Consider the following 11,019-nt stretch of genomic DNA (forward strand, 5'->3'; position numbering starts at 1 on the left):
GAGTGGCACTTCCCTGGGCTCTCAGCCATGGTCACTGTTAGTTCCATGACTGAAAAGTGGAATTTCCTCAACAAGGAAAAAAGGTGGGGTGTGGGGGGGTGGGTGCTCAGCTCCTTCAAATCCAACTATTGAGATATCAGAGCTTTGCAAACAGAGGCCATGAACCTGAGAATGAAGAGGAAGAGGAGAATAAGGAGGAGAGAGGATACACCACTTCTGAGATAACGACAAAACATTGGCTCAATTTGTTAGAAAGCAAAATGATGTGAACATTGTGCTTATTGTGTTACTGAAAGCTCAGTCCTTGTCCCCAGTACCAATCAAATAATGAGGACATGGTTTTGGAAAAAAAAAAAAAAAAAAGAAGTTTTACTATTTTGCTAACAAAGATAAAACACTGGTGACTCCTGTCCCAGAGGCTGTTGCCATCAGGGGAACGGGATTTTTTTTTTTTTTTTTTTTTTAAAGATTGAAGACTACATTCCAGGTGTTCTCTGTCCAGAGTTGTAATTCACTTGTTAATTTGGAATTTAGTCATTCTTTAAATCTTCTGGTGCCATCCCTGAAGTCTGAAATACTCCGTTCCTGTGGTTGGTTGGTGGGTGCTCAAAGACAGATAATTTTGCGGAGGATGGGAAAGAAAGGTGATCCTGTTTCTGTCTAGAATGGGGGAAAAGGTAATCTTATTTTCCCAGAGATTAGGGAGGGGGAGATATTAGGGAGCACCAGGGAGAGAGAAAGAGAAAGAAACGTTTGTTTTAAAAATAAGTCACAGTAACAGAGCAGTAAGGGCTATATTCAAAGCATAAACTGAACCACTATTACAATTATGCCTTCAATTTCCACACCTTCCAGGTTGCCCTCTGTGCCTAATTAGTGTGTGTTGTGGAGTTTTTTTAGTTTGTTTTTGTTTGGGGGAGGGGGATCATTTTTGGTTTTATTTTGAGCATTAAATTATTCTCTATGCTACAACCCAGTACCCAACACAGAAAGAAATGAATGGAAAAACGAACCTTCTTTCTTTCTACAAATGATCATTTTTGCTCATCCATTCCTGGCATACCCATTGAAGGACTGGAAAACATCCCCTCCCTGGCTACAGGGCCATAGGATGAGCAGCATCCTCATTGCAGCCAGCCCAGCTGTGTCCCCTGCAGGAAGAGACTGCCAGGAGTCTCTGTCTGGATTTCAAGTCATCGGATGTTTCTGGACCCAAAATGAATGGAAAAAGCATGAGAAGAATTCAGGAAAGAGGCCCTTGGGAAGTTGGTTAGCTATGACATAATTGGGTGAAAAACATAATTAAAAAGAAGAAAAATAAGTCAGTGACTAATATCACAGAGGTAATATGAACTTTATTTCACAGAAAGTTGAAAGAACAAAATTGTAACACTTTAAAGATTTTCACTGACTTCCTCCCCCCACCCTGAAACAAGGAACACTTCACACCCTAATAAAATAAGTGTTCTGATGGGCGGAACAGAAGAGGTTGATTTTACAGACAGAGAAAAGCTAAAGAAATCAGAAACTAAAATAAAAAGTAGATTAGTCATGTCAAAGTTACTATCCCTGTAAAAAGGGAAAAGAAAGAAAGAACAAAAGGAAGATAGCTGATTAGTTAACATTAGGTTATTTTAGGCCCCTTCTTTTGTGTAAGGATTAAGCAGAGAGAACTTCATTACCATGCAGATTGAAACTGGCCTGTTTCAGAAATTTAACTGTTCGTAATCAAGGCAGATGAACAGCTTAGTTTCAGCTTGGTGATGAACTTAAGCCAAGTGTCTTTGTTTTTATTTTAGCCTGTACTATTGGGACCTGAGACGGGCACTTAGTCCAAAATAATGTCTTCCCATAATTTTTATTTAACAAGCATATACCATGCCATTTTCTTACCAGATCTTCAAGAAAAACAAAAAACAAAAAACAAAAAAAACTTCCTCTGTGAGTCTGACTCTTAAAGCTATCTGAGAACATAGAATTGTTCAATCAAATCGATCCTAAATGGCCAATAAAACCACAGAGTGGGCTCCACTTGGATCTGGCCTATGAACTGGCCCTAGGCAAGAGGCCCCAGCTGTGGAGATCTGGGTAAGCAGTGGGTAGAAGGGGAGGAACATCCAACAACTCCATGCCTGAACTCTGATAATGTCCCAGGCACCACACAGGCTTTATGTCACTTTGCAAAAGCATGTGTGAAGCTTTACCATCATCATTTTAGAGACAGGAAACAGCACCAAGAGTTTAAATGACCTTCCCAGGTCTCACCATGTGAGCAGAGAGTTGTAGTGACTTGCTCTGTTCTCCTGAAAATAATTCCAATGGGTTTGGAAAAATGAATGTGTCTAAGGTTAACTCAGGTGGGGCAGTTGGATAAGAGAACAGGCTATGTGACAGAGAAAGCCTGGGTGGTGCTGTTCAGAGGACATGCTCCTCAGGAGGTCCAGGCAGGACTCTGGAATGGGGATTCCTAAGGTCTCTGCAGTTTAAGGAACCTGAGCTCAATGTTGTCCACACAGTCACTGAAGGACCATGGGATGACTAAAAGTGAGGGGTGAGGGGCGTTGTGCAGGGTTGTCCATGACAGCAGGAAGAATACAGGGAGGATGGGAAGGAGAGAGAGGCGTAACAGTATTTCACATCAGGCTTTCAGTATAGCCCTTGCTGCTCTGCCACTGTGACTTATTTTTAAAATGGCATGTTTCTTTCTCTTCCTCTCCCCTCCTTCTCCCTATTCTCTGCTCCTCCCAAATCTCTGAGGAAGTAGGATATTGCCAAAAGCTGGGTCCTTGTCCCCAATGCCAATCCAATAATGAGGACATGGTTTTAAGAAAAAAGAAAAGGAAGGCTTATTGCTTTGCTAGCAAAAGAGAAACACAGGGAACTCCTGTCCCAAAGGCTGTGATTCTGCCCATCAGCAGGAATAGAGGGCTTTATAGAGGTGATACAAAGGCTACATTCCACATGTTCTCTATTGGAGTTGTAATTCACTTGTGAATTTTGGGAGAAAGTCATTTCTGAGATCTTCTGGTACCATCCCCAAAGTGTGGATTGCTTCCTTCTTATGGTGGTTATATACTCAAGGACAGATAACTCTGTCTAGAATGATGTTATGGTTTAGATTTGGTGTCCCCCAAAAGCTCATGTGTAAGACAATGCAAGAAGGTTTGAAGGAGAAATGATTGGGTCATAGCCTTAATCTAATCAGTGAATTAATCCCTAATGTGATTAACTGAGTGGTAACTCGAGGTAGGTGGGGTGTGGCTGAAGGAAGTGGTTCATTGGTGGCGTGGCTATGTGGTATATATTTTGTATCTGGTGAGTGGAGTCTCTCTCTCTGCTTCTTGACCAACACATGAGCTGATTACCTCTGCAACACTCTTCCGCCATGATGTTCTGGCTCACCTTGAGCCCTGAGGAATGGAGCCGCCCTTCTACAGACTAAGACCTCTAAAACTGTGAGTCCCTGATTAAATCTTTTCTCCTCTATGATTGTTCTGGCCAGATATTTTAGTCACAACAGTGAAAGAGCTGACTAAAACAGATGGGAAAAAAGGTAATCCAGTTTCCCTTGAGAAAGAGAGGGGGAGAAATATGGGAGGAACAGGAGAAAGGAAGAGAAAGAAACATGTTTGCTTTCAAAATTAGTTGCAGTGGTAGAGCAGCAAGGGCTATATTCAAAGCATAAAGCTGAACACTGTTATTTTTTCCAATGTCATTTTCTACATTCCATTTCTGTAGGAAAATGGGCGACAACATCTCCAAACTGCTTCCTGCTGAAAGGGGATGAAGTTGGGGAAAGAAACTCAAAGTCCTTGTTCTCTATCAGGTGGGGCATGAATAGTTAAGGGCATTCAGCATCAGAGAAGTCCAGAGGTCCACAGTAGCAGATGGCAGGTGACTAGACAAGGCATGCATAGGTCAGAGATGGCGCTAAGACAACAATAAAAATAGCAAAGCATTATTTTTTTGTAAATACTTAGCACAAAAATAATTAGTATTTCAGCCAGTCTCTGAAAACCATGAGGATGGTAACTCATAATCTTATCAGTGAAAAACAGATCAAGTTCATCAATGCAGGATGTTAGGAAGATTTGTAAGTCTATGAAATCAGTCTTAAATTAACTCAGGACAAATATGTGACTCTTGTGTTCATTATTATTAGGTACTCTCACACAAGAACCCTTCCCTCATAGCTTCTGGCTTTACTTATTTTGGTAGAGCTGACAAGTGTACATTGTAGGTTACATTTAAAAAATTATTGTTTTTACTTTTAAATGTCCATGTAGGACTGTGCTTTTAGGCTATATTTTCCTGCCAGGTGTTTAAGACCTGGCATATCTACTCTTAAGAGTCAGCTGAGATTCCTCAGAGATCACTCTTGGGGACATGTATGAAACCTCCTGGCTCCTTTAGCTTTCCATTACCAGTGGGGCCACTGGCCAGGATGGGTCAGGGTCTGGCTGACCATATGTGGCTTCTCTTGGAAGCATCAGGGACATTTCCATCTCAAATGACCTTCCTCTTTGCAGAATGTGCTCTGGTTGACATCCTATTTTCTAGGATCCTTTCTATCTCCTTGATCAGCAGACGGGGTGACTCACCAGAGTTGCAGGGCTCAGAGAGGGGTCCTGTCATTCTCTGGGTCCTGGCTGACCTTAGAGGGCAAGGGTCACAATGTTGGTTGCTTTTACCTTGGTCCTTTTACTTCATTGACTTTGGTCTCCAAGGTTTTGGTTTTAAACACCCAGCAAGTCAGTTTCTCCAGTCATAAAGAGGGAGTAACAGGTTATAACTTCAATATGTACAATTTTATAGATACCCCTTTCATTTAATTGGGGTTAGTATTAGCACTGGAAGTCAGCATTACATACTATCTGTCCAATAGGTGACGCCTTATTACCTCAAATTAACCCAGGATTTTTTTGTTTTTGTTTTTGCTTTTTTTTTATTTTTGTTTTTATTTTTGTTTTTTGTTTTTTAGAAACAGCACTTCTGCAAACTGATAACTGGTAACAGTTATAAAGTTTATAAGGAAAACAAAAAATTAACAGAGCAAAAACATATTCAGTTTGTCTAACAGCTATGAACAAAGAAAAATGACTTTTATAATCTTGCACTTTCACTTAGTTATATATTATATCCCCTGTTTGTTATCACAGTAATCTTTACAACAAAAATCAATCTCTTGAACACAACTTTAAATGAGCTGAAGTCTAGCCTATTTTGGAACCATTTTAACATGGAGTAAGATGGGAGGCAGAGCCTTATCTCGGGTAATACAGGGCTCTTCACAAATCACACAATACAACATTACATCTGAAACGTGAATCAAAGAAAGGCTAAGAGAGATTTTAATGTTATGTTTTGTGGAAAAAGTGGAAGAATTGTTCCATGTTTTACAACATCACCTTTAAACAGATCAGGCTCTCCTTATTACCTTCCAAAAATGCATTTAAATTCCAATTCCAGTGTGAAGAGTAACACAAAATTGTATATATAATTTATTGACAGCAGGTTACTTTATCCAGTTATAAAACATCAAATGACATGAATAAATGCCAACCAAATTTGTTATTTCTATACAAATCCAGGACTTTTTCTACAAATAATTTTAGCTTGGTTAACACCAACTTGGCAAAGTGCTCTCCTTTACACTTCACATTTAACTAAGATGAACTTTTAAAGTACAATTTAGAATCTAGAGTGCACAGTAACAAAAATCACAGGTCTGCATGTGTTAACAAAAATTAAAAGATAGCCTTAAATCTCTTATACATGTCGAAAACAGTGTTAATGATCAAAAATTTATTTAGTCAAAGCAAACAGATGTAAGACATGTCTTCAAATGACACTATGGCCCTTCTATGTCAGATACAATGTATAAAAGACAAGATCTATTGGTTATCTTGCCCATAAACTTACATAAACTTTCATTTTGCAAAAGTTACATAACACTTAAGGTTTAAACAAATATAGTTCTCAGATGCATCCATATACCTAGTCACATATATTTTTATTGTCAACAATATTGTTATAACCTAAATAACAGTTGTTTAACCAGTTACAAAGTAATTATTTAAGATTTTAAAACAAGTGCAAGCCCCAATTCCTTTAAGACTTTGTTTCCCCAAATTATAAAACCTAACAAATACAAGAAAATTATCTCCATAAATTTTAGCCAATTTAAACTCAAACACAAACTTTTCAAGATTTACCTTCCGCAAACATTCTGGGACTTACTTAGACATTCACAAGTTTACATCCTTAGTTTTTTCCTCTTTCATCTTGAACTTCAGCCCAAGAATATTACTTTACAAGACAAAATACTTTCTCATCCAGAAACATCTCTTTTACCTTCTAATTTTCCATACTCAAATGTATTTTCATACCTAGAATTTTCTTTTATCTTTTCTAGTTTTGGGCCCTTTCTCAAATTCATATTCTGAAACAGCCTTTATGAATGTTATCTGTGCATTTAGTTTACACAACTAATTTCATCCCAGGAGAGGGTTGGACAATCCAGCATATACAAAAACTGTACCTTAATCTTTTTTATTCCAGGTTGCATTCAAGGGGTTGGAGCACAGGATGTTTTTGAGCCTGACCTGTATCCATTATCAGTATCACAATTGCCATCAACTTTGAGTTCTCCACTGTCATTTGTACCCAGAGGATCCTTTTGGTCCTTTTTCTTATACTAGGCATATTGATATGCAATGGAGAGGCCCTTTCCATCCTTTTCTTTAGGCTTCCTTGAAGATCCCTTTGCAGAGACTGTCTACAAAACACAGGTTGGTCTTAATTTCTGTCTTTTTCTTTTCTGGGAGCAGTTATTTATTCTGCCAGTCTCCCCTGACATTTAGTTTCATGAGATACTATTATGGTAAGAATTGCTTTGCCCCAGGGATGAATATCCCCTGATCACATGGGGTGTCCTATCATATTGTAAAAGGGGAGACTATGTCCCCAGGACATAAATCAACATTGCTATAACCTGCTGTCACATCCTTTGTGACCAGCAGCCTCCACCCCCATCCCCCAGGGGCAAAAAGGACTGAAAGGTAGGGCAGAAGTCAAGTCCTCTTTGGCCATTTTTCTACAGCCCAGGCAACTTTTCTGGGATTCCCTCAACCCAATTTAGGGCTGATGTCCTTAACCCACAGTTACATGATCTGCAGCTGCCTGGAGACCATGTCAAGAAACAGTGCTGGGAGTGCCAGTACTGTTAAAAACATTAAATCTTTTTAACCCTTTCTCCAGGTGTGCTGCTATCCTTGTACACCAGAGGCAGTGACTTTTGGCACCTTCAACTTAGTTCCTGACTGTTCAGATCCCTTATCATGCAACTGCATAAATGCCTGTACATACAGAATCTCTTTCATATATTTCACTCCTGACAGACTAACTTCAATATTAAGATTGTATAATAATCCAGAAAAATCATTCAAAGAGCAGATTGTGTTATAGTAAACCATCTTTCTCTTAGACAGGCTGATCCCTTTAGGTGACCCAGTTAGCCAAGATCTCTCTGCTCAACAGACTACTGGTAAGATCAATGCAGCATGGCTCAGGTCTTAAAGGGCCAGAAACAGATACAAGAAAAGACAGAAGAGAGTGGATCACTGAAACCAGGGCTGACAGAAAGTCTTTAAAACAGAAAGACCTGCATCTACAAATTTCTTCTATTTACTTTACTTTTGACAGACCAACACCAACTGCAAGATTGTACAATAATCTAGGAAGTTATTTAAAAGCCAGGTCATCACAATAAAACATTATCTTAGACTTATAGGTGGCCCATTTTTCAACCCGCTTTGCCTCTGACAGACCAACTCCAATTGCAAGATTTTACAAAAAAGAAATGCAGAGAGAGACAATCAGAGAGGAGCCCCAAAACCATGGCCAACAAATGGGAACCTTTAAATCGACCAGTCAAGATCTTTCCCAAGAGATACCTATAGAATCAATTGCAGTACTGGTCATGTCTTAAAAGGGGCAGTAGTAGATACAAACAAAACAGACAACCAGAGGGAATTCCCAAGCCCAAGACCAACAAACAGATGAGAACCTAGAAGAGATTGGAAGGGAGAACATATCCCTAGGTTCTCCAGTCCCGCTTAACCATTACTTCTACACCAGTGGTGCCATAGATGTCCTCAGAAACGGGGACCAAATGTTCCCACAAAGAGGAACCAGATGTGTAGAATCAAGGGTCTTGGCCTGCACACTGGGGGACTTACCAAATGACCAAGGGTATCACGACTTTCCTGAGTTCAACTTCCTTTTTCTCAAAGTGGACCATGATGGAACAACCAATACTATTTCAGGGAGAGAAGGAGGGAGTTCCTGGAAGCAAAAGGAGCTTTGGCAGCTGCTGGGATGGTCCCTCAGTCCCTTTACTCACAGGCATAGCTCCTCTGGTTCGACCCAAGGCAAACTCACCAGTCTCTTAACTCTCCAGCAGTTGGTTCTCAACTAGTTTGCCAGGCACCTTGCATCCTCAGAATAGAAATGGTATTCCTTGTAGAACCAGGCCTGCCCAAGAAAGCTGGAGTTGGGGCCACTCTCAGCTCCCATCTGGGTCACCAAATTTGTTGCAGAAAGTTCAGTCCTTGTCTCCGATGCCATTCAATAATGACAACACAGTTTTGAAAAAAAGTTAAAAGAAGGCTTATTACTTTGTTAGCAAAGGAGAAACACAGGGGACTCCTGTCCCAAAGGCTGTGATTCTACCCATCAGCAGGAACAGGGAGCTTTTAAAAAGGTGATGCAAAAGCTGTATTCCACATAGTCTCTGTCTGGAGTTAATTCACTTGATAATTTAGGAGATAATCATTTCTGAGATCTTCTGGTACCATCCCCAAAGTCTGCATTACTTCGTTCCTATGGTGGGTGTGTACTCAGGGACAGATAACTCTGCCTAGGATGGGGAAGAAAAGTAATACTATTTACCTTGAGATTAGGAATGGGGAGTGATCAGGGAGGAGCAGGGAGAGAGGAAGAGAAAGAAACATGTCCATTTTAAAAATAAGTTGCAGTGGCAGAGCAACAAGGGCTATATTCAAAGCATAAAGTGGACCACTGTTTCAATATGTTAATTCTTTCCTTTTCCAGGGCATATTCTCAATAAGCTAACATACATTTTATCATTAAGGTAAATACAAAGAGAAAAAATCCTCCCTTAGGTCTCTCACCAACTCCATATGTAATTTTCTTTTAAACTTTCTTATTAAAAAATAGAGCAACATTTGATCAGAAAAGTAAAAATAGAATGGGGGCAGAATGGGGGAGGAGAAATTTAATCCTCTCATTGCCCTCTTCCCTTTATGCCATTTGGAGTTAGAATAAGTGGCTATAAAAGCTGCTCTGACTTTGGGGACCAGCTTGTCAGGGCAGGGGTAGGTGGACGATGACATTCCTTCTTGCTGTTTTCATAGCCTGTGCAGTTTCCTGATTTGGTGGAGTCACAACAGCTGCTGACCTGGGGGCTGTGAATTATTACAGGGGTATTATGGATCAATAAATGTTCCTGAATTGACCCATAAACAAAAGAGCAATATGCCTCCCACACATATATGACACCATTTTTCAAAAGGACATCAATGGTGTGGTGGTTGATTAATGCAAGCTCATTCTGAAGAGTACCTGTGTCTGTGGAAGCCCTGGAACACTGTGTTCTGGAAACTGAGAGCACCATTATGTTCTATTGGTGATATTTTCATGATATTTTAAAAGAAAAGCTCACAAGGCAAAGTGATGAGTATTGAGAACAGATCATTGTTGTAAGCCAAGGACTGAAGAGGGATGAACATCATTAGGGAATTTGGGACTGAGGGAACTGATTTATGGCTCAACTGTGAAGCTGGAAACATGATGGGTATTAGTCAAAAAGCAGAGTATTGTACACCAGAAAGTAAGTTTTAATCTAATCATATACAACGCATTTTATTAAATTGACACATTAACTAGAAAAATTAATTTTAATAATTTTTTAAAGTTTTTCAACTGAAAAAAACTCCTTCCTTATACATCGGGGAAAAATCAGTTCTGATTTTGATAGACCTGACATTTATGAGTCATTGGTTGTAGGTAACCCAAATAACCCCTAAGGCTGCCTCAAAGTCTTTTAGATTTTGCTTCACATCTGTTAGAATGACTATTATCAAAAAGACTGATAACAACAATTATTGACAAGTATATGGGGAAATGAAAGCCCTTGAACACTTTGGAATATAAATTAATGCAGCTATTATGGAATATAATATGAATGTTCTTTAAAAGTTAAAATAGAACTATCATGTGATCCAGTAATCCTATTATTGGCATATATTCAAAGAAAACCAAATCAGTACATCAAAGAGATACCTGCATTCCCATGTTCATTATTATAGCATTATTCACAATAGCCAAGATATGGATCAACATAAGGGTCCATCAACAGATGAATGGAAAAGAAAATGTAGTATATATACAGGGTGGACTACTATTCAGTGGCATAAAAGAAAATCCTGTCATTTTGCAACAACATGAATGAACCTGGAGGACACTATATTAAATGAAAGACAAATACTGAATTATATCACTTTAAAGTGGAATCTAAAAAAGTTCATCTCATAGAAGTAGAGACAATAGTGATCACCAGAAGCTGGGAGAAGGGATGGCAGAAAAACAGGGAAATGTTGAATAAAGGGTGTTAGGGCTTAGATATTATGTGTCCCCCCAATTAAAACTGTGAAACTGTGAGCCCCAATTAAATTTCCCCTCCTTTAAAATATGTTCTCATCACATATTTTGGTCACAGTGATGTGAAATCTGACTAAAACAAAGGACATACAGTTTGGAGAAATAAGTTCTGAAGATCTATTGTACAGTGTGGAGACTATAGTCAATAATAATGTATTGTACACTTGAAAATTGCTGAGAGTAGATCTTAAATCTTTTCACAACAAAAAATAAATACATCAGGTGATGGATAGTTAATTAGTTTGAATCATTTTGCAAATATATACATATATCAAA

Source organism: Sciurus carolinensis, chromosome 2, assembly GCF_902686445.1.
Source record: "Sciurus carolinensis chromosome 2, mSciCar1.2, whole genome shotgun sequence".
In the NCBI taxonomy this organism is placed as follows: domain Eukaryota; kingdom Metazoa; phylum Chordata; class Mammalia; order Rodentia; family Sciuridae; genus Sciurus; species Sciurus carolinensis.